The 27,899-nt window shown below is 35.4% G+C and overlaps 1 long non-coding RNA gene and 1 pseudogene across 1 annotated transcript; both read left to right on the top strand.

Annotated features, from left to right (window-relative positions):
* Positions 1 to 429: 429 nt before the first annotated feature.
* LOC120222169 lies at positions 430 to 27,731 on the top strand. The gene is made up of 4 exons (XR_005525979.1): positions 430 to 489; positions 3,628 to 3,753; positions 16,656 to 16,758; positions 27,681 to 27,731. It is a non-coding gene; the product is annotated as an uncharacterized LOC120222169 (long non-coding RNA).
* LOC120222168 lies at positions 10,261 to 10,849 on the top strand (annotated as a pseudogene).
* Positions 27,732 to 27,899: the final 168 nt, after the last annotated feature.

The following is a 27,899-nucleotide window of genomic DNA, read 5'->3' as shown; positions in this document are numbered from 1 at the left end:
GCAGGCATAATCTAGTGCAAAAAAAGCCAAACACAGAAGACTACATAATATATGATCCCTCTTATATAAAATAAAATAAGTAAAGTAATTGCTATTGGTAAGTCACAATAGTGATTATCTTGTGGAGGCAGTGAAAAGGAGGCAGGGGGACTTCTAGAATGCCGATAGTAAATTCTATTTCTTTATTCAGGTGCTGGTTACAAGGGTGGACTCAGTTTCAGTTTGTGAAAATTCATGGAAATTGACAGCTTTACTCAGCTTTTTGTCTATATATTTAGCAAAACATATTGAAAAATGAATCCATGTTAAAATAAAGATTGCAAACTTTGCATATTCCTGGAACTAAAAAGAGTCAGGCTGCTAAGGTTATTTGAAACATTAGGCATATTAAATTGAAACACTAATTTGTGATTGCTTTATTCTACCCAAGGCTGAATTAAAGGATTTTCTGCATTGATCAATGTGCTGTATCCTGTGCTGTCCAATTCAGTAGCCAGTAGCCATGTGTGTCTATTAAACAACTGAAATGTCATTAAAGTGACTGAGCAAATGAAGTTTTTACCTTATTTTAATTAGTCAATTCTTTTAATTAGTTTAATTTTACTTAGTTTATATTTAATTGGTTTAATTTCACTGTGGGTGGACAGTGGCTACAGTGCCGAAGGGCATAGCTGTGTCTACTATATGACACAACTCTGTCACCAATATTTTTCCTCTCCACGCTGATCTACCCCTACATCCTTACTCAGGTTCATGCTGTATAGCATCTAGAAAAGTAAAAACCTCAGTTTCCCTCTTAGTCCAAATACGTGTTCATCTAATATTTGAAGCCTAAAATTGCTTTTCTTATTTTGACAAGTTTTATTTTGGGAGGGTGTTAACTGAATGGCTGGTAAAGAGTGTAGATTTAATAGTTCTGCAGGTTTATTAGCTAACGCACTTGACTTTGAGATTGTCTTGCCTATTATGACTTTATGAAGCTTTTTAATAGGATATTGTTTTAATGTTGTGTGCCTGAAAAGATATAGGAAATAGAAAAAAAAATTACTTTCCCAATCATTTGTGCCCCCAATCGCTGTAGTGTTAATTTGAGGCATCTTTTCTCTGGCACTAAGAAAATAATCGACTGTGTATATTGAAAATAAAGTCATGGTGTTCAGAAAGGCAAAATCAATTGAAAATTCTAAGCTTTAAGTGGGTAATATACCTCAAATCCACCTTTCAGGGACATATTTTAAGTAATTTAATGACATTTTTAGATGTTTCATATTTTTAAAACACAGTAATCATAAAAATAGTTCATTCAAACATCATTTCTTATATAGACACAAACACATTTATAAAACCAAAGAAACATAACTGTTCAAATTTGGAAGAGCTATATTAATCAGGTTATTGTGAGAGTTTACTGTTTTTGCCAGAGTCTAGCTCTGGCCAGGTCCAGGGGTCCCTGAAGGATGGACGGTGTCGGCGAGAGAGAGAGTGAGAGAGCCCCGAGATCCTTTCTGATCACCAGGCAGGCATCTCTGTCCTGTCAGTTTTGGTGTCTTTATTTATAGGTCAGATGTTAACATGGCATCAGAAAATGGAATTTTTACAATGGATAGTTCTCTGTGATAAGATGTTTTTGGAAAATGTACAGTAACAGGTTTTACAGAAGTATTCTTGCAGAACTGCCCCAATTATAGTGAGGTTGAGTAATTAAGAAAATAACAGGGTGTTCACATTTTAATAACACTAATATTAAATCATAGGTTTGTGGATACTCTTATCCATCCTCATCACAGCTGCCAGTGTAAGGGAAGGTGTTTGTGGAATGTAGGCCTTAGGGAAGGGGCTGCTATACACCACCAGTTAGCAAAGGTATGTGTAGTAACTTATGTTCTGCTCTTATCTGTTCTTTCTCTCCAAGTTAGGCTGTCTCTGGACAAGACGTGATTTTCCAGTTATATGCTTTATGGCATCAGAGGGCCAGTCATACCTTTAAAGAGATTAGCTCATTTCCAATATGTAGAATAGCCTCCTCTAGTGTATTTACCTTTGTGTCTGGTTTTATGATTTCTTGAATAGCTAGAGCATGAGAGACATTTTTGGTTAGCTGATTTACACGTTGAGCTGTATGAATCTCTTGTACTAACACAACCGTAGAAACAGAATTGTACATATAAAGTCAATCTTTTATGAGTAAGGGTCATTAGCCTGTTCATAGTTCATAGCTCAAGGGAAAGTATGGAGGGAAACAGGACCTGCTGGAGACACGATGTCTGTTCCCATAATCGAAAGAAGAAGTTTCCACAATAAGTTCCTTCACAATGTGCAGTCATCATACAGGGCCAGAATAAGGAAACAAGTCGTTCCCGATACAGATCAACAAGGTACCTTGGGAGTTGGCACTCAAGCAGAAATAATTGAGTGAGGGGTGGATATCGGTCGTCATCTGATTGGCAAGAGCCTTGCAAACTTACCTTAACCTCACCAGGAGTTTTGTCGACTAGTGGGCTCAGAATGGCTCCCAGTGTATTTTGAAGTTGTCAGTGTACATATATGACTGATTTTGTAGTTTTTAATCAATATTTAAACTTTAGAATAATCTAATAAATTATCATTTGCCTGGAGTCCAAACAAACAATACTCCGGTGAAATCTCCTTTCAAATATTGTCTTTTATTTGTCAAATTTAAAACAAAAAGGACAAAAAAAGCAGCAATCACTGTGAATATGTTGAAATAATTAACTCAGAAATATTATGGTCCTTGATAAACTTCTAAAATGTACAGTGACATATAGCAATCAGTTTGATAATTTTTTCTGCTACTTTGCATTATTTAAATACCCTATAAGGAAAAAAGATTAAAATGCTGCTCTGTGAAGCTTCAGTTAAAGATGTATTTCTGTTGTGCCTAAGTTTTTAAAAATCAGCCATTTCTTTTTATGATGCTCGTTGCAGCTATGAACTATATGTTTTGTTGTAATTAATTATTATCTCTTCAGCATCATGTTCCAAAAGGAAATGTGGTGGGCAGTGTGCATCCATTCACTTGGAAATCACATGTGGCTATGGTTTTATGTGCATGGTGAATACTCTTTGTATTCCCACCATTGTGGGAGAAAATGATGAATGGTCTGTCTCTAGAAATTGTGATAATGCTTGTAGTCTGTAGATGGAGAAGGGATTCGCTGATGAATGGAAGCATTTTCTACTATCAGCTTCTAATTCTCTGGCTGGATCTTCAAGCACACATAGGTAGACGAGACTAGATGCAATTGGACTCCATTATATAATCCATTAGTGATGAGAAATAAGTTAGTGGTATACTTCATTTTTTCTTATTTGGCCATTCTGTTCTTATGAACTGTTCAGATTATGGTGGCAAATTTCTTGGAGCAAACATGTCAAATATGTATCAGAGTCCAGGGATGGTAAGAGTGTGGATACATTGGTAAGCCAGTTACAACATTGATTTTTTTAAACATAAATTCCTATATTTTCCTAGTGCCCTTAAAGAACACACATGGTAATTCTATATAATGTGGTGATGGGCATTTACTCCCTATAATTAGAAACATCAAAATAAGATGACAATAGTCACACCTTTGTTATATAAGCCAATATTTTTTCTTGTTTTAGCAATCTGATTCAAGCATTTGGATATTTGTTAAGACCTACAGCCCAAATAAGTCAGTGAATTAAAACTTTGGGAAGATTCACTCCGGATGAAATCATTAAGGATGGGGAATTGAAATGTTCCATAAGGTAACATATTGAGAATATGTCATCTCCTACAGAGAGCCATGTCTACTATCATGTTTTCTGTATAAACTAGTCAAAAGCAGGAATGTTTGCTAGAACTTTGAATATTGAAAGTGGATTTTATCTGATATGTGTGTAGATTGTTATTTGTTACTTATTTTTGGGGGGTATCTCTATTTTTCCTCAAGAAGCTAAGTATGATCACACAGTATTTGTCCTTTTTTATAAAGTACCTGAGAAGTGCTGGGATCAGAGCAGCAATCAATAAAATTTCATAGTTAGTAATATTTCCATGGAGAGAAACATAAGTAGCATATTAGCATAAAAATGTCTCCAGTCTTCATCTGTGAGAAGCCATTGAAGATAGCTTGACCCAGTGGAGAAACCTATGGCAAATCTGAAGTATTTGCACTGTACAAAAAAGCCTTAGTCCCCTCCTGCCGAATGAAGTTGTGAATTATTTACATAACCATCATATAACAACTTACTGACTTCAAGACTGTAAAGTACCCTATTAATGTTTTAAGCATTTCCCTTTATTTCACACAAGTAAATTATTTAGGCAATGTTAAAATGTTTTATGCTTTGACTAATGAGTAGAGAAACTGTGTATCATATCTTATTTTAATTGGCTGTTTACCTTATCCTGTGAAAATCATACATTTATTATTTCAGACATAATTAACTATGCCCATACTCCCTGATAGATCTGTATGCCATTTTCACACACAATTTAGTCATGAAGACACATAGCTGTGCAGATAATTGTTACTTAGAAAATGTCACTCTCTCTCCAACAAGGAGCTACATTTCCACCTAGAGGCAAATCCAAATTTTTACCATCTCTTTTCTCCATGTCTTTCTCTTGGCACTATCTAAACAAGCCCTGTTATTGGTTTCTTCACACCTTACACTCTGCATCAGCAGATCCCGCCACTATAAAATAGACCAGGATGATAAATTTATAGAAGTAAATAAGTCCCTCCCTAGTCAGGCTTTGTCCTTCACAGTGGTATGAACTCTGCTGGAATGGAGTGGCTCCAAAGCAATATCCCCATGGAACATCCTCATAATGTATTAGCCTAATCCATAGTATCACCCAGAGGAATGTTCTTTGATAAGCTGGACCTTGATTGCTTCAGAAGTGAATGATTTCTCAGAGTTATAGTAGGAGAATACACAATGAATTATGAAATAGGCAGAACTGGAGTATTTCTTTTTTCTGCAATGCTCATAAAGAAAAGATCTCTAGATCTCTAGATCTTTAGATTTCTAAAGAAAAGGATTCTGAAATCTTCTGAAGATACCTAGTAAAAGTCAGAGGTTTCTTTCCTAGGCATCCTCAGACTAGTTTCCCAAAATCAGAAGTGAATTAAAATAAGTAGATTTATGTATTTTTTTTCCTTCTTCAATGAAAAAAAACCTTGTCTTTCCATAAAATGCATAAAACTCCATTAAGGTATTGTAGTTAAATTTCAAATGCCCAAAGTAAGTAACATAAATGTAAGAAGGCTGGGTATAAAATAATAGAGAATGCTGGCATTTATAGTAAACTGGAGAAAACAAGTCTCATTTAAAAGTTTTCCAAGTTTAAATCTCTTTAAAAGACAATTGTGTTCCTTGGTATTTGTCCAAATGAGTAGGAGAATTATTTCTAAACAAAACCTGCTTTCAGATATTTTTAGCAGTTTTATTTATAATTGTCTGAATTTAGAAGCAACCAAGATTCTAGGACATTCTAGAAAAGGCAAAGCTATGTAGACAGTGGAACAAAAAAATCAGTGATTGGCATGGATTAGGAGAGAGGGAAGGATGAAGAGGCAGAGCACAAAGGATTTTTGTGGGACAAGAAAACTATTTTGTATATTACTGTTGCGGTAGACACATATCATTATACATTTGTTAAAACTCATAGAATGTACCCAAGGGCAAGCCCTAAGATAAACTGTGGACCTTGGACAGTTGTGATGTGTCAATGTAGCTTTGTCGTTTGGGAAAAATGTACCACTGTAGTAAAGGATGTTTGTAGTGGGGAAGGTAGGCATGTTGGGGGTGGGGGTTGGGGAAGATATGGGAACTCCTTCTAATTTCTGATCACTTTTTCTGTAACCTAAAAATTCTTAAAACATAAAGTCTATTTAAGAGTTAAAAAAAAAAAAAGAAAGAAGAAAAAACACTAGCCACCAAAGAGAATCTACAAGTTCTCCGGCTCTTAACTATTAGCTAGAGTCTAAAGGAAGAATGCTTTCTGCTTTACCTTAAAGTAGAAGAATCTTTTTCTTACTTCTTCTAGTTAATATGTATAAAATTAAGAAATATTTTTATATAATTTTAAAAATAATTAATAGGTAAAGTTACCATTCAGAAGTATAACCAAGTTGCTTTGAAAACTACACTCATATATCTTTTCAAAATGAGGTTACCATAGATCAACATATGTTTACATATACCCATTTATAACTCTTTATTTTATTTTATTTATTTTTAACTCTTTACTGTGTATTCTTAGGTCCCTTCCATCTCTATTTTATTCGTTTTTCTCTTTTTAATTGATTAGTTTTATCTGAAGATCATCTTTTTCTACTGCTTACAGTCATGTTGTATTTGATCATTTCATCCCCAAAAACCTAGCTCTTAGATTTAACAGTAGTATTTTTTATTTAAAAACTTGTGCTTTTTTACTTTCTCTTTATTGTTTTGTTCTTTATTTTAATTTTCTTATTAAGTTGAATTCTTTAGTTTTCATTCCATTAAGAATGAAAACATTGAAATCCAAAAGTAGTTCTCTGAACATAATTTTGGCTGCTGACCCTATAATTTGATAATTATTGCTCTCAATATTACTATTTTTAGTGGGTTATATTAAATTTGGAACTATTTTTGTATCCTATATCATTTGCAAAAAGTTTATAACTTGGTAACTTTTGAGCAAATGTTCATTCAATGAAGAAATTTCCAATTTAGTCATTTTTTAAGTCATATATAGACTTCCCAGACATAGATGCAGTCTGAAATAAAAACAAATGAATAAATTTGATGCCAGTGGGGAAGAGGATTTTTTTATTTGCTTTAGTAAACTACAAAAAAAAAAAAAAGCTTTAAAGCAGATAAATGGTTTAATATCCATTAATTCCCCATACTTATTAAATTATATACTATGTAATATGTTTTAACAAAGTATTTGCCATATAACAAGAATATAAATCAGGGCATCTGTGTGGCTCAATCAGTTAAATGTCTGACTTTGGCTCAGGGCATGATCTAATGGTACTTGAGTTCAAGCCCCACGTTGGGCTCTGTGTTGACAGCTCAGAGCCTAAAGCCTGCTTTGGATTCTGTGTCTCACTCTCTTTCTCTGCCTCTCTCCTGCTCACAGTCAGTCTCTGCCTCAAAAATAAACATTAAAAAAATTTTTAACAAGAATATAAATCAACAGGAGCCCGTTTTCATTACTGCCCAAATAAAACTAGCTTCCTCTAAATACCTTCTGTTTTACCTTGCAGGAAATTCTATTTTTAATAATAAATATAAAATATGGGTTTTAAATGTTTCTGAGCCATACAATAGACGATCTGGGATTGCTAAGTTTTGTAGGTGAATATTAGGCAAATTGTTGAGAGCTTAACTAGTGAGTACCTCAGCAGCAAAAACAAGCAAAGAAAGAGACCAAGTAGGGGCAATGGGTTGCGGAGAAAAGCTCACAGAAATTCATAAGCAAAGAGCTGGTCTTTAGTGGTCTTTCTTTTAGATGCATTCCCAGATCTTATCACATTTTATGGACCCTGAAATTCTAATGTGAGGACATCTGTTTAACAGTCAATGAATCAAACACATGATTCCCAGAGGGCTCTAAAAGCTCAAAGTTTGCCTTGCGATTTGTGTTAAATGATTTTAAGTAGATTTGTTATCTAAATGTAAGCACCTGTAAGAAGGCATAATGACTACTTGTATTTTGGGGGGGATGTTTCTGCTCTCAGGACCCCATGACCAGATTCACCTCAGATCCAACTGGACACTTTGGGACATTGGTAAAAACAAAGCAGAACAGTTTTTTTAAATAATAACTTCCAAGGGCTTTCTTTTAAGCATTGGTCAGTATACTTTTTCTGTAAAGAGCTAGATATAAAATATTGTCAGTTTTGCAGATCATATGGTTTCTAACACAACTACCCAGCTCTGCCTCCTAGCATGAAAGCAGCTACAGGCAATATGTAAACAAATAATGATAGCTATTTTCCAATAAAACTTTTATTAAGAAAAAAGCAGGCAACAGGCTGGGCATGACCCATTGTTCCTCCAATTTTAAAACTGAAGAAATTCAATCATGTTAAAGTATACTTTTTAAGATGTTTCAAGCAATTTATAAACCCCATTAATGTTTATTTGGTCATTTCTGCTACCAGTTATTTCCACAAAAATTTGCACAAATATGTCTGTCTTAGCACATTTCACATGTTTTTAAGTGGCAACTGTGTGTGTCTTTGCAATCTATAACTATACTGGAAGCTCTGGACTATTTTTAACCTCCCTTACTGTCAATTTTCTTAACTTCTTTAACCCTATAAACAAAGATCATACCCCCTTCCCACAATAAATGAATTTTAGTGCAAGCACTTAACTCAGAGTGCCTGGGTTCAAATACAAGCTCCATTACTTACATGCTGTGAATTTAGACAAGATGTTTATTTCTCTATGCTTCAATTTTCTTGAATAAAACCTGGTAATAATGAAAATATGTGTCATAGTGTTGTCATAGGCTTGACTTTGATAATAACTAAATTTCTTAGAACAGTGCCAGGGCACATAGTAATATTAGCTATTACTCTTCTTACTAATTAAAACACTTAGTTTGTATAGTACAGGACAACTATAATTTTCTTCCCTCAGTTAAAAAAATCATAGAAAGATGGGCAGCGGGGTTGTTTAGTCATTTAAGCTTATGATCCTTGATTTCAGCTAAGGTCATGATCTCATGAAGAAGCCCCACATTGGACTCTGTGCTGAAAAGGCAGAGCCTGCTTGGATTCTCTCCCCCTCTTCCTCTCCCCCTCCCTCACTGGTTCTTGCTCTCTTTTCCCCAAAATAATTATTTTATAAAATCATAAAAAATAAAAGACATCAGTTAATTCATTGAACAAACATGTGTTTTCTTGCTTTCACTTTTTTTCCTGTAATAGGAAGTCATTAGGCATTTTGAAGAGAGCAGTGCCATGATTTCCCTTGGCAGGATCTGGATGTGGCCTGCTGCATGGACAAGACACTGTGGCACAGCAAGCCTAAAGGCAGAGACCTATTGAGAGGCTGTTACCATCAACTTGGGAATAGGCTGATTGTGGCTTAAACCACATTTTTTAGTGCTAGTAGGACTTGCTCATATTACAGATATATATTGAAGACAGTACTAACAAGTTTTGCCAGTGTCCTGGATAGAAAGTATAAGAAAACACAGTGATTGACAGGCACTCTAGTTTCTGATGGAAGGAGCTGGCAAAATAGAATTGACATAAATTGAAAGGGGTAAACTAAGTGAGGAAAAGATTTGGGGTGAAGAGGACACAGGAAGTAAGAGTTAGATTTGAGGTATACTTATGAGTCTGGTGGTTTTATGTATCTACCTGACTAGGCTAGAGTCGCCAGTTAGTCAATCACAAAACCTAGGTATTGTTGTGGAAATTATTTTGTACATATGATTAGAGTCCATAATCAGTTGACTTCAAGGAAAGGAGATTATCCTACATAGTCCGGGTGGGCCTCATATAGTGAGTTGAAAGGTAAAACTGAGGCTTCCATGAAGAAGAAATTGCTTCTGTAGATAATAACTTGAGACCTTGGCTGAGAGTTCCAGCCTGGCATTCCTGACAGCCTGCCCTACTGATTTCTCATTTGGTTCATCAGGACCCACTGTCTGCCAAGCCAGATAACTGTTTTTTTTTTTATTATTTCTAGGAGAGAGAGAGAGACAGCGTGAGCAGGGGAGGGTCAGAGAGAGAGGGAGACACAGACTCTGAAACAGGCTCCAGGCTCTGAGCTGGCAGTCAGCACAGAGCCCGACGCGGGGCTCGAACCCACGAACCGTGAGATCATGACCTGGGCGAAAGTCGGACGCTTAACCGACTAAGCCACCCGGGCGCCCCCAGATAACTGTTAACAGTGTACCTCCTCCAGGTTCTGCTTCTCCAATAGAACCTTGGCTCATTTTGATTCAATGAGTACTTAGATATACCAGTCTGAAGTTAGAGAAAGGACCTTGGTTAGAGACAGAATTTGAGACTCATGAGCATATAGATATTAATCATAGCCTTATGAATGAATGCAGTTTCCTGTGCAGTGAGTAGAGATAGCAATGGAACTGTGAGGAATGTGGAGAGATAGAACTAAAGAAGAAGATTAAAGGAGTCTGAAGATTAGCCAGAGACATGGTTAAATGCATCCATAGGAAGTCAAGTCCTAGAAGCCAAATGAAAAAGTTGTTCAAGAGTAAGGACTAAGAAACAAATGTGTAGCATGAACATGGAGAAGCAAAAGAAAGCAGAAAAGTAGGTGACTGTGAAGCAAAAGGCTTAGTCTCTGAGATCAGATGCTTAAAAGAGAAGGATAGTTAAAACCTAAAAAGAACGAAAAGAAAGATCCCAGTGCACTCAAGGAAAGAGAAGTGCCTCAACATCCTTCCTGCTAAGTCTTCCAATATAGCACACAGCTAGGCCCCCCTTACCTCATCCTGCTTGACACTAAATTTATCAACTTTTCCATTAAAGCCTAAATTGACTTAGTACAGTCAATGATGAACGTCTGTATCCCTTGTATAACTGACTATGTAATGGCTAAAATTGAGAAATTGGGGCAGAAATATCACGTGGCTATAAAAATTGCCTAGGATTCAAGATTTGAACAATTACCCTGCACACTCAAGGGAACTTAGGCAGATGACTGCTTAGGCAGATGACTCAGCACAAGTGCTATATTGTGGCAGCAATATATATATTGTTGACCAGGATCTTGAAGGATCTGGAGTATCCCTGGAGTTTCCATCTTGTAGATTTCTAATCACACATACAACATTGATAGGATGCCAGGTGATTATGGAGCCCCTCTTTTTTAAGTTTATTTATTTATTTTAGAGAGAGAGGGTGAGAGTGACAGAGAAAGGTAGAGAGAGAGAAAGAGTGACAGAGAGCACAAAAGCAGGGGAGGGTAGAGAGAGAATCCCAAGCAGGCTCTGTGCTCTGAGAGCAGAACCCAACATGGGGCTCAATCTCACGAGCCATACGATCATGACCTGAGCCAAAATCAAGAGTCATACATGTAACCGACTAAGCCACCCAGATGCCCCTCCTCAGTTCTAACTCTTAAAAGACAGAGTTCCTTTGCCTTTACCAACATTCTCTGTTGCCAGTTTATATAGCAATATGCTATAGCATGAATTATTCCACTTACCCATTTGCTCTGTTATAAGCTGAGTATGGTTAAATACACTCACTTTTCAATGTTGTTTTGAAGTTGATATTTTGTATCATTTAAAATTTTGTTGCATCTTTTGGGGCACCTGAGTGGCTCAGTCAGTTAAGCGGCTGACTTCGGTTCAGGTCATGATCTCACAGTTTGTGGGTTTGAGCCCCGTGTCGGGATCTGTGTTGACAGCTTGGAGCCTGGAGCCTGCTTCAGATTCTGTGTCTCCCACTCACACTCTATCTCTCTGCCTCAAAAAATAAATAAACACTAAAAAAATAAATAAAAAAGTAAATTTTGTTATATCATTTTATAAATCAGATGATTGCTCAAATAAATAAATAAATGAATAGGACTGATAACCTGAAGAATAAAGAAAAGAATAAGTGGTAAAGTGAGACATTTATGGGTTAGATCAGATCAAAATTATGGATTTCTTTTCTACATAGGGCATCGTGGACAAAATTAAGGGTCTGGAAGAATATATTTTTAATATCTAAAATCAAGCAAGGTATTACTGTGTGGAATACATGCCTTCAAATCAACACTACCAACAGAAGATGCTAAACTTGATAAAAGAAAAAAGAATAAAGGGGTACCTGGGTGGTTCAGTTGGTGAAGCATCTGACTTCGGTTTAGGTCATATCTCACCGTTCCTGAGTTTGAGCCCCACATTGGGCTCTGTCCTGATACTCAGAGTCTGGAGCCTGCTTGAGATTCTGTATCTCCCTCTCTCTGCCCCACCCCTACTTTCACTCTGTCTTTCAAAAATAAACATTAAAAAAAATTAAAAACAAAAAAAGAAATAAAAATTTAATTTGGTAAAAAAGAAAGTGGTTATGAGGAGTGATTCCATGTTTTTGGTAATTAGAAAAAATTGTTATTAAAACTATCATGTGATATAATTTTATACCATCACATTGACAACAATGAGAAAGTGAGAGAATTTCAGCTGCTGGTGATGGGTGAAATATGGAACCATTTGGGACTCTGCTGGTGAGATGTAAACTGACACAGACTTTCTGGAGAGCAGTCCATCAGATTTAGTGAAATTAAGTGTGCATTAGTCTAATATCACTGCTGGTTTTACTCCCCACCACACAACCTGACAGCCTGGAGGAAAACTCATGCATCGAACCATATGGTGGCAAATGGAGAGTGTTCTTTTTAGTATTGCTTTACACAAGCAGAGAATTGAAAGCAGCCTACATATCCCACAAAGGTGATAAATAAAGTAAATACCGTGAGTTCTTTAGTGGAATATAATGCAATAGAAATAGTGAATGAGAGTTGTACACAGCTAAATGAATACATTAAAAAAACAAAGGTTAATGGAGAAAAAAATATTAAAATGCTAGGTCATTGTTCTCCATGTGAATTATATCTGCATAAAATAAACTATATTCTACTATACTATGTTTTTTTAAAGGAAACTTCTAGGTCTCAGGTCATGTATTAAATACTTTATAGTGCCTGCTTATGTGTGGATGAAGAGGATGGATGAAGAGACAATAATTGTTCAAAATATTAGGAAGAAACCAATATTGCAGAGATGATGGTTATGTTTTCTCATGAATTTCAGAGTACCTGAAGTTAAAAAAAGTTAAAAAAATTTAATGAGCATACCCCCATAATCGCCATTCCAAAGCTTCAGTCACTATTGTTTCTTTGATTACTCAATGTTCCTTTGTTGAAAATTGCAAGCAAATTGAATCTTCAATTCTTCACCCTTGTTGGTAAAAGATTTGTCTGTTCAGCTAAGTAAGAAAAACAGGCTTCTTCAGTAACCTCCATGCTGATCTCTGTTTACTCTTGATCATTAAACAGTGTTTTACTCTTTCTAATTAAGGTTTTCCCTAATGGAGTCGCCTTAGTGTAGGTCAGCTGAAGTTCCTTTAACACGATGAATTAGGAATAAGCAAATAAATCTTTATGTTTTTCTTTTTAAGTTGCTATTGTTCATAATCTCACATCTTCAAATGGCAAGCTTATGTATCTGTTTTCTTGCTAAATAATTTATAATCCCACATATTCTACACAATTAATAAGTGAACAGGAAACATTCTAGAGTGATCCTGTGCAGTCTCATAAAAAAAAATAGTGCCAATTGTAGTTCTTTTTCCAATGTACAGTACCTAGGCACATTATGGTAAGATTGGCATAGCAGGAAATATAGTTTTTCAAAATATTGACCAAATCAAAGAACTGTCATGTAACATTCTTTTCCTACTGACCTATAAAGGTGTTGTTGTTTTTTTTTCCTAAATCCATTTGATTTGTGTTGTCTAAAGTGCTGTTTCCTTCCTCTGGCCTTCTCTCTTAACTTTGTGACTGTCAAGGGGGGATTTACTTTGAATGTCTCTACAACTTGATTGATTAATACGATGATATAAGTTAGGTCAGAAACTGCCACACAGTCTGATGTATTGATTGCACTATCAGTTGCTATACTAAAATAACATTATGTGGAAAGACCTAGGTCGATTTTTCTTTTAATCTGAACCCATAGTACTGTGAAAGCAATGAAGGAGGGGGAATCTCCCTTGAACTAGCAAGCATTATGTACTATGCAACAATAGGAATGATACAGCTAAGGAAAATTTTTAATTTGATCAAGAAATACAGCCATCTGTAGGAAATTTCACAAGGCAGGGCCTGGGTAGGAAATGTCTTCAGGCTCACATGAAAATGAGGTCATTGTCTGATGAGCCTTCAAACAATTAGGATGTTAAAAACTAAAAATCTACTTTAGGAATATGATTTCGGCTCCCTGATTATCCTAAGGTACGGGAGAGGTGACAATTTGTCTAGAAGAGGAAGAATGGAATTTTTATTTGAGGAGGAAGGGAGCTATCAAGGTGTCCACACTGACCTACCAATGTTAGTAAGGAAATTAAGCCTTTGTTTTCTGCTAGGGGTAGCCTTCATTTTTGAGATCAAATGTTAATGCCACCCTGATTTAAAAATTTGATGGAAACCTTTTGTAAGATGCAAGAAACAACATTCCTTCAAAGTCAGGAACATCTTTAACTAGAAATTATAGTGTCTGTATCTAACAGTCTTTCTCCTCAATGTTGACTGGAAGCAGAGAAACAAACTAATCACTTTAAAAAAAAATGATTCCCTCTACTACTTATTTCCTAAAGGAAAAGATATGGTTTGAACTCTACTCATTTCACAATGATTTAAAACTAAGAATTGGAAAGATGGCTCAGCTCCACACCATTCAGTTTTTGCTTTCACAGATGAACACTTAGAGGCAAGTAAATATATCTAGAGTAGTTTTTTTTTTTTTTTCAAATTTAGTATAGAGATGGAGTCCTGTGGTATAAAAGAAGTATAAGACAGAAGCCAGTGTACGTAAAACAGAAAACTGTAGAAGTTCTATGAATAAAGCAGCAAGAGATAGAGTCTGTGAGCTGCTCTGTTCATCTACTCTCATCCCTAACCCAACCTCTTCCCCTCCTCCCCCTAGCAAATGAAACCTCAAGGCTTTTCTTTACATAATACAGTTTTGCAAACCACTGGTCTACATTGTGTCATAAAATACTCATTCCTGTTTTCTCAAATGTGATGCATGTTTTCCTAACTTAAATCTTAAGTGATAGGAAATCAAGATTCTAATATTCTAGAGAACATCAAAGACATTTATGATATTTTATTCTGCTAATCACCCTACAATTATTTTGAATAAATCGTGCTTTATACAAATAATGACATGTTTTTTCTAGTAAGGTTTTCCCCCCATGACACAGCTACCTATTTTGTCTATAAATCATATTCAAGCCAGCCCCTTGCACACTGTAGTTCTTGTCACAAAAGGTATCCTAATGCTTCCTTCAGACCTGAACTTACAGAGGAGGCAGCCCCTCAGCCCTGTAGCACTTGGCTAATTTTCTCTCATTCCCTAAAGACTATTATCTGTGTAGATATTATATTTTAAATATCTAAATACATCTAACTATAGAATAGAATCTATAGAATATAGATAGATGTATAGAACATAGATTTTATACACACACATTAATTTCTGAAGCTTTCATGGCTATTTTAAGTTTGAATTCTATGACTACAACTTCTGACTTAGCAAAAAAATTATAATCTTTTATGGATATAAGAATTAAAAACTGATATTAGGAGAGGAGGTTGTAATGATGACAAAATTAGTAGCTTAAAACAATAAAAATATCTTGCCTCAGTGTTCAGGAGACTAGAAGTCTGAAGCCCAAGTGTTAGCAGGACCATGCATGCTTCCTCAGTGACTTCTTATGGAGGTTTTGCTTTTTGTCTCTTCCAGCTACCAGTCACTGACCTGGCATTCAGCCTCCCTCCAGTCTCTGCCTCTATGATCACTTTGTTTCTACATCTTAGGTCTGTGTCGTCTTCTCTTATGTCCGTCTCAAATCTCCCTATATATTTCTCTTATAAGGATACTGGTCATTGGATTTAGGGTCTACCCAGATAAATCCACATGATCTCCTCATGTCAAGATTTTCCATTTAATTTTATCTATAAAGACCCTGTATTCAAGTAAGGATGTAACACTTTTTATTATTAATTAATTTTTAATTAAAAATTTTTTAATTAATTAAAAAATTATTAACTAATTTTTCACATGTTCAGCCTAATTGGATGGTTCTTCCACTTCCCCCACCCTCCTCGCAAGTACATACCCAGTTTGAGGCCCCTGTCATCAGTAGTATTAACATTTTATATTTTCCATTGATGCAGTTAACAAAATAATAATGAAATATTTTTGTGATTATTTGATTAATCTATGGATCATAATATTTCAGGGCAAAGACTCTGTCCCTTACCTTGTCATTGTGTTCCCAGTATTTAGCAGATTATATGTCACATACCGTGAATTCAACAACCCATTTCAGGATTTAATCAATAGACAGAATAAATGGGTAAACTGAGAACAGGTGAACAGACGATTGATTGGCTGGAAGAAATAAGTTGTAAACAGAGACAAAGACTAGGGAACAGAGATACAGGAAGATTGTCCTTTGACTAATGGCTTGAGTTGTGGTAAGTGGACAAGTCAAGAGATTGAGAAGGCCATAGCAGATTATGTAGCTGAGAAAAATCTTACTAAATTTCTTTATTCAGAGGTGAGTTTAGAGATCACATTTCTATGATTTGTTCTCCTATTGTTTGTCCTAGACATAATAAAAACAGTTTCTCATCCTCCTTTATTTCTTTTTTTTTTTTTTAATATTTTTTATTTATTTCCAGGAGGGAGAGAGAGAGACAGCATGAGCAGGGGAGGGTCAGAGAGAGAGGGAGACACAGACTCTGAAATTGGCTCCAGGCTCTGAGCTGGCAGTCAGCACAGAGCCCAACACAGGGCTCGAACCCACGAACCGTGAGATCATGACCTAAGCGAAAGTCGGACGCTCAACTGACTAAGCCACCCAGGCGCCCCATCATCCTCCTTTATTTCTGAAACACAGTGATCTCCTCATCTCTGATATTACCTGGGAACAAAAGGAACTGCAGCTACATGAGGAGGGACTGCAGGTACCCCTCGAATGGAGTGAAATGTGCCACTGTCAGGTATGTTCAAGTCTTGTGTCTGTCCCCAGTATGATCAACACTGTCCTACTGAAGTCATTAAACTTTACAAAGCTTTGCAATTTTTATCATGCTTGGTTGTGAAGAACCATGAATAGAATGAATAGTCTCATTTTTTCTGCTGAGGATTCTAAAGCTTGGAGATTTAGTAGGTGGAGTATATTAAGTCTGGGACTTAAATTTACATACATGGCTCTCAATCTATGTGCTCTTCATACATGTCTCACTCACTATGTTTCCCTGTATCTTCTTTCATGATGTAATTGGCTGAACTACAAAAAATTACTGTTTTTATGGGTCAAAGGGGCCAAATTTGAGCAGTTCACCCAATAAAAACTAGACCTATAGCAGGTTGAATATACCTCTCATATTCATAGATAATAATTTGAAAAATTCCACATTATTTTTATTTTAGTAAGAAGAATAACAAAGAAAAATAAAAAATATGATGATGGGGAAATGAGATGTATTTTATCACAGTTAAGACTAATTATATGAGCAGTTAGGCTAGACACCTCTCCAAAACTTGTGCCTATCCATTGCTCTTTTAAAACTAATCTGGACCTATGCTACTTGATATTTGAAACATAAATATGTTACTTACCACTTGGTATATATAGGGTATTTGTGAAATGATGCTCAATGCTGACTATTGGAAGAATCTCAAGTTAAATGCACAGAAAATATGTCAAATAACATAAACAATTCAAGAATTAAAAACACCCAGAAAAGAGTATGCTTTGGAGAAGTTTAATATGCAAAACTCTTATCTTTGAATTCAGTAATGTGAATATTTGTATCTGTGTGTGTATTGTCCCAGATTTCATTATGAAAATCCTTCAGTCTGCTGATCCTCAGCGATATGAGATGACATTCTTGGGTTAGTAATTCAGGATAGTTTTATAGACTCTGAGTAAAAGCAGAGTCCTCCAAAATACAAAAGTAAATACAGGAGTCAATAAAATGACAATGTTAGGCAGCAATACAATCGATAAAGTGAATTCAAATGAAATGAAAACCAATCTAATTATTTCACAGGGCTTTATATTAACCTATTTTTATATATTTACCACGGTGCTGAAACTAATTATATGATTAGAAGCAACATGTATATTTACTGTTATATTACCTAAATGTATATAGCCCTGTTGAATCTAAATACAAAGAATGATTTTCCCTCCTCCAATTAATATTTTGAGATACAAAACACGCCTTTGTTTTTTCTGATTGACAGCCTCAATTTTGGACATACATTCTAACTAATGGAATGAAAATTGCACTACATGAATCAATTACAGTTGTTCAATTGTCTATTTTGTAGAGTGAGAACAGTTTAAATTTTATATGATTTCATTGTGTATGTGTCATGGTATCTTAACTGACAACACTACCATTTGGTAAATTTGGTTTTAATGAGGAGCTTATCTGAATGCACACAGCCCTATCCAATTGCTCATTTCCTATCTATTGTTATTGATGGAAGAAACAGATCTTTATTAATATTCACATCTTCATACTTGCATTTGACACAAGAGCTTACTTGTGAATTGAATAGAGTCTTCAAACAATGCCATATAGGTGATATCTGTGTGGTTCTAAACAAATGAATTACAGCTGTATCCCTAATATGATCTCTCCCCATTCCTAAAAATAATTTAAAAAGAAAAAAAAAAAAACACCTAAAGTCATTGTGTTGATTCAGTGGCCAATAACATGCCTTAAATATTCTACTTCAGCCTTTTCCAAGTTCATGGACACTGGCATATTTTACATAGCAGTTTTAAGGAAACTAAAGAGAATTGACAGCCTTTACTTCTTCCATATGTCTAGTTGCTCAAACCAACTGATATGAAGTGGACAAGCCCAGAGATAAATGCTACACAAATACTACCAGCCAGTTTTCAGCTAATGGAATCACAATTTAAAGCAGGCTTAGTCTTGACCTCAAGAGTCTCAAAATGCTATACTGATGAAAGTTTTCCTACAATCAGAGAAGCAAGACTTGAATGTTTTCACCACTATGATTTTCATTTGCAGTTTTTTCTTTTGCATTTTGAAATTTCTATTTTATGGCTAATAAAGTATAGCTCTAATTATCCATAATGAAATAGTTCCCTTATAGAAAATGATGGAATTTTTCTCAGTGATAATATTATGGAAAACTTTTTATCAATGCTCTAGATTTCTAAATTTACCACTGTGAGTGTGTGTTTATTTAGTAAAACTGGAGAAACAAAAAGTTATCTGTCAGCTAGAGAATGGAAATATTAAAATAAAATAGAGAAAGAACGAGGGAGGGAATAAGGAGAAAACAAGAAGAGTAAAGAAAAAAATATTGAGAAATTTGTTGAAGGATTGTTGATTTTTCATCTGTTTATTAGTGTTGTCCTGCCACTAATGGTGTGGATTTCAGTCACTTCACCTGTTAAGAACAGTTTCCTCATATCTAAAATGATGAAGCCAGATAGGATGGTCTCCAGGATCCTTGGAGCTCTAACATTAAGTTCATGTATTGATTCAACTTTCTGCTATTTTGTTAAAGTTGACTCTTCTAATTTCTTGCATCATTCTAGTGACTATTTAGAGGCATCAGCAACAGAAATTCTACAGTATCTTTATCTAAGTGCTACAATTGATGTTAGGAATTGATATTTACGTAGCATTTCAGACCTAGGTAGAACCAAATGTAGTTCCATTAATAATAGCTGACTCAGGATGGCACAGATAAAAATTGGCTGACATACACTTTCAATCCAAAATTCCTGTCACCCAGTGCTACTTCTATAGTATGTTGCCCTTCTTTCATAACAATGAAGCAAGAACTACCAAAATATTATTTCTACTTACAAATATTGTTTGTCATACTTGAAGTTAATTAGAAAAATATTATTTTTCTTGTACAGCGCAAAAGGTTGAGCTACATTACCACTTTAAAAAATGAAATATAGGAGTGCCTGGGTGGCTCAGTCAGTTAAGCATCTGACTTTGGCTCAGGTCATAATCTCACAGTTTGTGATTTCAAGCCCCGTGTTGGGCTCGTGCTGATAACTCAGATGAAGCCAGGACCTGCTTCATATTCTGTGTCTCCCTCTCTCTTACAATCCCCCACTTACAATCTCTCTCTCTCTCTCTCTCTCCCCCACAAATAAATAAACATTAAAAAATTTAAAAAAAGAAATACAGTATTTGGGGACCTACTGATTTATAGTTCATTTTCTAGCATATAATCACAAAATCTCTTCTAGAATTATTTGGAAATCAATTCCTGTATATGTGCAATTTGCTGATGTACATAGGGAATTTCATTTTTCTTTATTCACAATAAGTATTTGCCATGTTCTACATAAGCTGTATTATTGAATTTGATATAAATGATAATTAGAAAACTCCACAGGCCACATTTGGTTTTCATAGTCAGTACCTAAAATAAATAACAGAATAGATCATAACTAGAAAAAATATTGTTTTGTATATAGGAAACATTATTTTGAAAATTAGTATTCAACACTAAAATGCTCATATGGAACTATAAACCATGATGGACCAGCAGTCAGGAAAATATATATAGATCACAATAATTTTAAAATGTCAATGGGCACACACATTTTGATATATCACAGAATCCTCAGTGCATAACAAAGCATCAGAACAATGTCTTTTCCTCAGGATCCCTATCCCTTCCAGCAGTCATGTAGCATGAATTTATATGAAGAAACAGAACACCTTTGAGAATTAACCATTGTAGAAATGACTTTCAGAAGTTTCTCTCATTAAATTTAATTTGTGTGTTACGTGACTTGAGCTGGAACTTTAAATTTGACTGAAACACCTAGAAATTTAGACATAGTTTTTGAATGCTGGTTTTTTCAAGTTAGTCTCTTCTGCTTTTCTAAAGCATGACAGAAGATGAAATTCTAATGGTCAGGAGGTGGTTAAAATTCTTTTAAAAAATGTATTCCCTTAGTCATTTTTAATTTGCTTCTCAGTGTAAATCAACGTTCTAATGTAAACTAAAAGATAACTTTATTTTATATTGACTATTTTATTTATTTTGCAATCAAAACTCATGTTATGCAAAATGAATTATTAATTTAGCAGTTACATTCATTTATTCATTCATCCATTTATTTACTAAGTCATTTAACATATGCTTTTAAGTATCACCTCTTGTGCCAGATATTATCAGAGCAATAGGAAGAGAAGAGTGAACAAAACAGTCAATTCCTTATTCTCAGGAAATTTACAATCTAGTGGAAAAAAATGAAAATAAACAACAGTATCATGAGGTGATAAATTTTGTCAATAAAAATGAAACAGGACTAGAGTAGAGAGTGATTGAGTGAGAATGCCATTTTTCATAGGGAGGCAAAAGAAGGCTTTTCCAATATGAGAGCATTTGAAAAGATGAGGGGACAAGTTATAACAAACCCATGAATATAATCTGTGAAATGCTACTAATCAGCATAACTTATTATCTCTGTGAAACTCAAGAATTAGCAAAGAATTATTCTTGTGCAGATCAAGTGAATGGATAGATTGGTGGTTCTAAGATTTTATACATTGAAAAGTGAAATTGGGATGCCTGGGTGGCTCAGTGGGTTAAGCTTCTGACTCTTGATTGCAGCTCAGGTCATGATCTCAGGGTCATGAGATCGAGCCCCGTGTCACGCTCCGTGTTGGGCTTTGTGTTGGCCTCTGCACTGAGCATGGAGCCTGTTTAAGATTCTGTCCTTCTGTCTGTCTTTCTCTGCCCCTCTGCCCCTCCTGCACTTGTGTGCACACACACTATCTCAAAAAAATGAAATTGAACACTTAAATATATTTCACTTCCTTGATTATTTCAGATTTTCACAATATCCAGTTAACTCAAGGTATAATAAAAAAATAAAAGGCATATAATTTTGTATCAAAATCAGGGAAGCAACTTTGTTACTGGAATGAATGAATGAATGAATGAATGAGTGAGTGAATGACTAGAGTTGAAGAGGTAGAAGGGCCCATCAGAGATCATCTAGACATCATGAAACTCTTCAGTAACACTGGTTATGAAATTTTTTAAACATATTCAGTAACCACACATTTATATCATAGAGTAGCCTGCTCATTTTTTAAACAGCTCTGCTAATTAGAAGATGGTCCTTATATTAACCTGGAAAAAAGTGGGGTGAATGTCTGACCTTTGGGTTCATAGAAATGTAATTCCGGTGACCTGGGCTAAGTACTTGTCCTTAGGCTGCTGAGATTCCTAAATCTAACTTCTGTCATTAGTATTCAGGGTCTCCTTGGGGAGCAGTATGGGTAATTTGAGAAAAAGGCTATTTGCCAAGTTAAGCTGAAGCTCTAATTTGCCTCTGGTTTATATTCCATTTCCACCTCAATAGGTCAATCCCAACTGTCCTCATTATGTGTCAAATAGCTTTTGATGCCGATGACATCAGGGCTAAAATGTTGATAGTTCAACCTAGATCATGACAGTACACTTAAAAAGGACATTTTTTACCTTGTTTTTTTCTAACCTTCTTGATCCCAGTCCTGAAAGGTCTAGTGTCATTTTGCTCATTCATAAACATAATGTCTCTTTCATTCACCTTACAGTAACCCCACAGGTGCTTTGCAATAATGAGCCCTGGTATAGATTTTTAAATTAATGTTGTTAGGCTTCATTTTACTTCATCAACAAGTGGGGAGTTTGTATATATATGATAAAATCTTCTAGAACACTAATGCTTTGTCCCCTAAATTATGATTATAAATGTAAACAATTTTTATAGATACCTTTTAAAATGTAGCTCATAAATAATTCCCTTCCTCCTTAATCCATCATGATTTCTTTGTAATGTAATGGCTGGGGACACTTATGGAACTACTCTACGTGTGGACTCCTGTACTGTTTAATCTAGTTCTCCGGTCTTTTTCAATTTTGGAGTGCCTGGAAAGAGAGTGAGTTCCCCATCTCTGGAGGTATTTTACTGTACTTGGAAAAATCACAGTAAAAGAAACACAAGCTTGAGATTGAAGATTGAACCCAGTGACATTAAATATCATTCATCACCTTAAGATGATAATATATTCTAATGTCAATATGCCATAATGTTTTATTGGGGTGGGTAGCAAATAAGAGTTGCCAGATTTACATGGGCTATTTGACAACCCTCTAACCCCTGAAAGACCTATTTATGTTTGAGCCTCTTTTACTTCTGTGTTCCTAAATTTGTTGCATTCATTTGAGACTGCTAGAACCAAATCTGTCTGCAAATAAACAAGCTGAGGGGCTCTAAGAGCTCACTTTTCTATGCCAGCATGAATCTTCGTAATCATTATGTTTTTCATTCATGATGGACACATTTATTAGGAGTTATATTTATTGATTTCACTGGCAAATAATCATTCATGTTATTGATTTTGTGACTCATGTGTTCCAACCATTATCCTTGGGAAAATGAACAGCATTGATAGCTATCTGTCAAACCCAAAACATGGAGGTTTTGATCTGTAAAATAGCAGCTAACACATCTTAAAGTAATTACCAGTGTTAGCACACCTTCAGGTAGAAACTCTTAGAAACTAATCTGAAAGAAAAATGAGTAATTGGATCTTTTTGCATAAATACAAATTGTACTATGTCTTGCCATCTCCATGAAGTGTGGCAATTTACAGCTTTGTTTTCAAGAAAGATCACAGAAAGCAATGAGCAAGACATTGTTTCCAAAAAATGGTAAGTAAGCATTGTTCCCACTTTGATTTTCCATGGTAATGAGTAACATAACTTTTAATCATGGATTTTCTAGCCAGTCATATTGACAGGCATATCCTCTTTGTGTTCAGTTCTGCAAAACAGAATATAGGCTGTTCCATATGCTAACAAGGGATCTTGTTCTGAACAAGATCAAAATACAAAAAGAGAGAGATAGCCAAATTCTGGAATAAGTGTGATACATTTGTGGTGTAAATCTCTTTGATTCGAGAGCTATAAAGCAGAGAGCAAGATTGTGTGGGAAAGCAGAAGTGATGGTCTATGTAGTTACATGCTTTAGAATATGTTAAGAGGTATGTAGGAACATTCATCTGGTCAGTAATCCCAGTCACCTCTGCCCTCCTTGAAATTATAATTCTTTTTGCTAAGTAATTTAGGTTTTCAATAATGTCTCTCTATAAATAATGGGATAATACAACCCAGAAGTCAGTTTATCCCTAGTGAACCACTGGGAAACTGTTACTGACACCATATTCCATTATCAATGTTTTATATGAAGCTGAGGTCTGCAGATAGGCTCCATCTATCTGCAAAAAAGAAAAATAAAATGAGGTCCATTTAAAAGTGACCAAATAGGGGCGCCTGGGTGGCTTAATCAGTTAAGCGTCCGACTTTCGCTTAGGTCATGATCTCGCGGTTTGTGGGTTTGAGCCCCGCGTCGGGCTCTGTGCTGACTGCCAGCTCAGAGCCTGGAGCCTGTTTCAGAGTCTGTGTCTCCCTCTCTCTCTGACCCTCCCCTGCTCACACTGTCTCTCTCTCTCTCTCCTAGAAATAAATAAAAATATTTAAAAAAAATAATAAAAGTGACCAAATAAAACATGCTACAATTAAAGAGAAGAGATTTCTGTTCTGCATCAAATTGAAAAGCGTAAACGGAAGTTATGGGGAGCAATTTACCAGGGATTGCACTTTGTTTGGGGCCTGAGACATGACTTTGATAGTGAATGTTAAAAAGAACAAGGAAGATGGGGAGTGTGACTGGGTTGAAAGCCAAGTTGACTGGGTGACACTCTCCATTTTCAAGCAAATTGTTTAGTGATGATGTGACAGAAAAAAAAAATGGGGAGAGTTGTAAAACAAAACTTTCCAGTGATATTTTCCTCTTTTCATGAGTCTTAGATTGCTTTTTCTTCTTAACTGTATCATTATCCCTATCTATTGATCTAGTCATTTAAGTGTAAAATCTGTTATAAAAAAGAAGCTTCTCTTGGCTTTCAGTTATGGAAGTCTTTGTGTATGTACAATCCTTCTAAGAATAAAAATGTAGGGAGAGGAAATAGGAGAGTAGATTCAAAAATGAATAGAAGTAATCCATTGTGATGTTACTGATTATATTAACTTCTTCTAAACTTTTCTCAGAACTACCATATTTTGCTTGGGAGAAAGAATTCATTGAAAACACTAGTAGGTATTACCAGTAGACACATAGTTAAAAGTCGGGGGAAAAAAAACACAGTATAACTGTTAGTTACAGTACTTTGGAGTCACCTGCCCTAAGCTGAATACTGAATATGGTTGCATACTTGTGTGGTTGGAGGCAAGTTATCAAAATTCTCTGGTGTTTCAACTTCCTTATTTGTAAAATGGTGATGAGTATCATGTTTTGCAGAAACCAAATGAGATATGTAAAGCACTTCATGAAATGCTGTGTTTCTTAAATTCTTGATCAATGTGAGCTGCCGGTAGTAGTAGTAGTAGTGGCAGTACTACCTGCTAGTAATAACAACAATTGAAAGAGGAGGAGGAAAAAGTAGGGGTGTTTCCTTGCAAGGGATCTAATAGGAAAGGGAATAATCCAGCTAAATATACATAGGGAGGTGACAAATATGTGGTTGGGGTAAATGCTGCCAAGTGCCCTGATTCATGGAAAGGAAAGCCACATAAAAGACTGTCATGGAGCAGCCAGTACTCCAGGCAAAGTAGAGCCATGAGTACATTCCACCAAAGGCCAGTCAACTCACTAGGTACCAGAAGCCTGCTCCTTTGCCACCACTCTGTTGTAAATGGTAGGACAAGGAGTATAATTTTCATGACAGATTGGACCACAAGCCACATAATATATGAAAATTGAAGATGCTCATTTAATAGTGGTTACCTGTCATCCAACAAAATAAATAAAAATGCTAGACTCTCTATAATCCACTGTTTTCAAATATTACTCTCTTTTCAACCGACAGTAAACAAAGGAACTGACTTTGCAGACTCCACAGTCTTTCATATTTTTCTCTATTTTTTCCTTTAACAAATGTATGTACCACTTTTGACGACCTCTGCCATATTAAGTGTACTGTGTTTTTTTTTTTTTTACTTCTCCAGTGAACCAAAAATCTACTCATCAGCAAAATATACTTAGCTTTAGCTTCATCTCTGTCTTATGACAGTGAATATAGAAAGTGGTGCTGTTAACTGGGTTAGATGCTTCCACACTAAGTCAAAACTTATCTTCTTCCCCTTTAAAGAAATAGATATGACATCCATCACTTGGAGAAAAGGGCTTGGTAAAGCAGAAAGGTGAGATAAAGCCACACTTGCTTAGTTACTTATTCAGGATACATGTGGGGCTAGAGTCAAATAGACAAGCACCTTTCTCATTTTTATTGTTGCATAAGAGAAAGATGCAAAATTTAAGGTAGTAGAAGAAAAATAAAAGAGAGAGGAGACTGGGGACATTTTAACCTGTCACTGAAAAATAAGTACTCTATCTTGAGAGTGATGCATTTAACCTCATTTAAAAGGTTGAAGACGGATATGAGTTTTGGGGAGATATGCTGAGTGACTACTTTTATCTCCAGGGCACATTGCATTTCAACAGTAATTGCTTCATTTGAATTACCAAGAAAGAATAACAGCTGAATCCATGTATCAAAAATCACTCTGATTTTCTTACTGTACTTTCTGTTAAACAAAGCTCAGCTTCATATAACCAAACTCTCTATACCACATGTAGATCCTTTTTTAGACCACTTCTCCCAAAAGACAATATCCACTCTCTGAACATCCAATTTGAGGGAAGTCATTATTTTCTATTTTGCCTAGCTCATGCTTTTAGTGTGCTCTTCTTATTAGTTTCATGCGGCTGCTTTAAGAAATTACCAGAAACTTAGTGGCTTAAAATAAAAATAAAGTTACTTCCATAGTTTTGGAAGTCAGAGTCTGCACTTGATACCACTGGGTTAATATCAAGGTGTTGGCTGGGCTTCAGTCCTTTTGGGAAGTTCTAGAGTAAAATCTATTTCTTTACTTTTATAGCCTCTAGAAGCCACTTGCATTGCTTAGCTCATAACCTCCTTCCAGCTCAGCAAAAGCTGGTCAAGTTATTTCATGTCACATAATTCTCACACTGATTCTTCTAACCCTCTTTCCCATACTCAACAGTTATTATCATTACATTCAACCCCTCTAGAAAGTCCAGGATAATCGTCCCATCTTAAGGTCAACTGATTAGCAACCTTAATTTCATCTGCAATATAAATTCCTATCCATGCAACAAAGCATATTCCCAGGTGACAGGGATTGATCATGGATATGTAGCCATTATTCTACTTAAGACACTTCCAGATGCTAAGTTTTATGTTCCTCCCAGTTAAATGTCATCCAGTACTGCTTATTGTATCCCCTGAAACCACACAGAATAAATCTAACTCATCTCTTACAAGACACCCTTTGGAATGTGTGAAGATAGCAATCATGCCTCACCCAATTCTGTAAGATTATAATTATTTTAATCACTTCATGATGTTGTTTTATATCTGCTTGCTGTCCAGAAAAGTAATAACAGAAATAAGTAACATTTACTGAGCAGTGTGCTAGGTTTTGTGTATACATTGACTCATTTACATGTATTTTCTCATTTAATTACAACAACCTGATAAATTAGGTTCCCTTTTAGTCTACATTTTACAAATTTGATTCCTCTCAGGCCGAGAGGGTTTATATCAATTACCTCAAGTTGCAAATAGAGCAAAAATTGGAAGTACAGCTTGAGTCAAGTCAGTCTGAGAATAGTAGAACCTGTTCATTTAGCCATATGTTATACTAAAGGACATATTCTATTTTGACAATGTTTCTCTAAAGTATGGTCCCCAAAATTAACTGTCATGTCTTTGATGTTTTCTCTCCAACATATGAAACTATTTTGTCCTGCTAATAGGTTGAAACAATTCATTGTTGACCAGCAGAAATACAGAAATGGATATTTCATCTGACCAAAAATATTTTGGCAAGGAGAAATAATGTTAGAATTTCCTGTGCTGCCAAGGTTGTTCACAGAATGGGCAAAGAGAAAAGGAAATACATCTAAAAACAAAGTCTACATTTACTTTGAGTATGTTAAAATAGAATTTTCTTTCTAACAACAATCTTATGCAAA

Source organism: Hyaena hyaena, unplaced genomic scaffold (assembly GCF_003009895.1).
Source record: "Hyaena hyaena isolate Hyena2069 unplaced genomic scaffold, ASM300989v1 scaffold_845, whole genome shotgun sequence".
NCBI lineage: Eukaryota > Metazoa > Chordata > Mammalia > Carnivora > Hyaenidae > Hyaena > Hyaena hyaena.
Note: the sequence above shows the minus strand (reverse complement) of the source record. Positions and strands in the feature narration are given on the sequence as shown.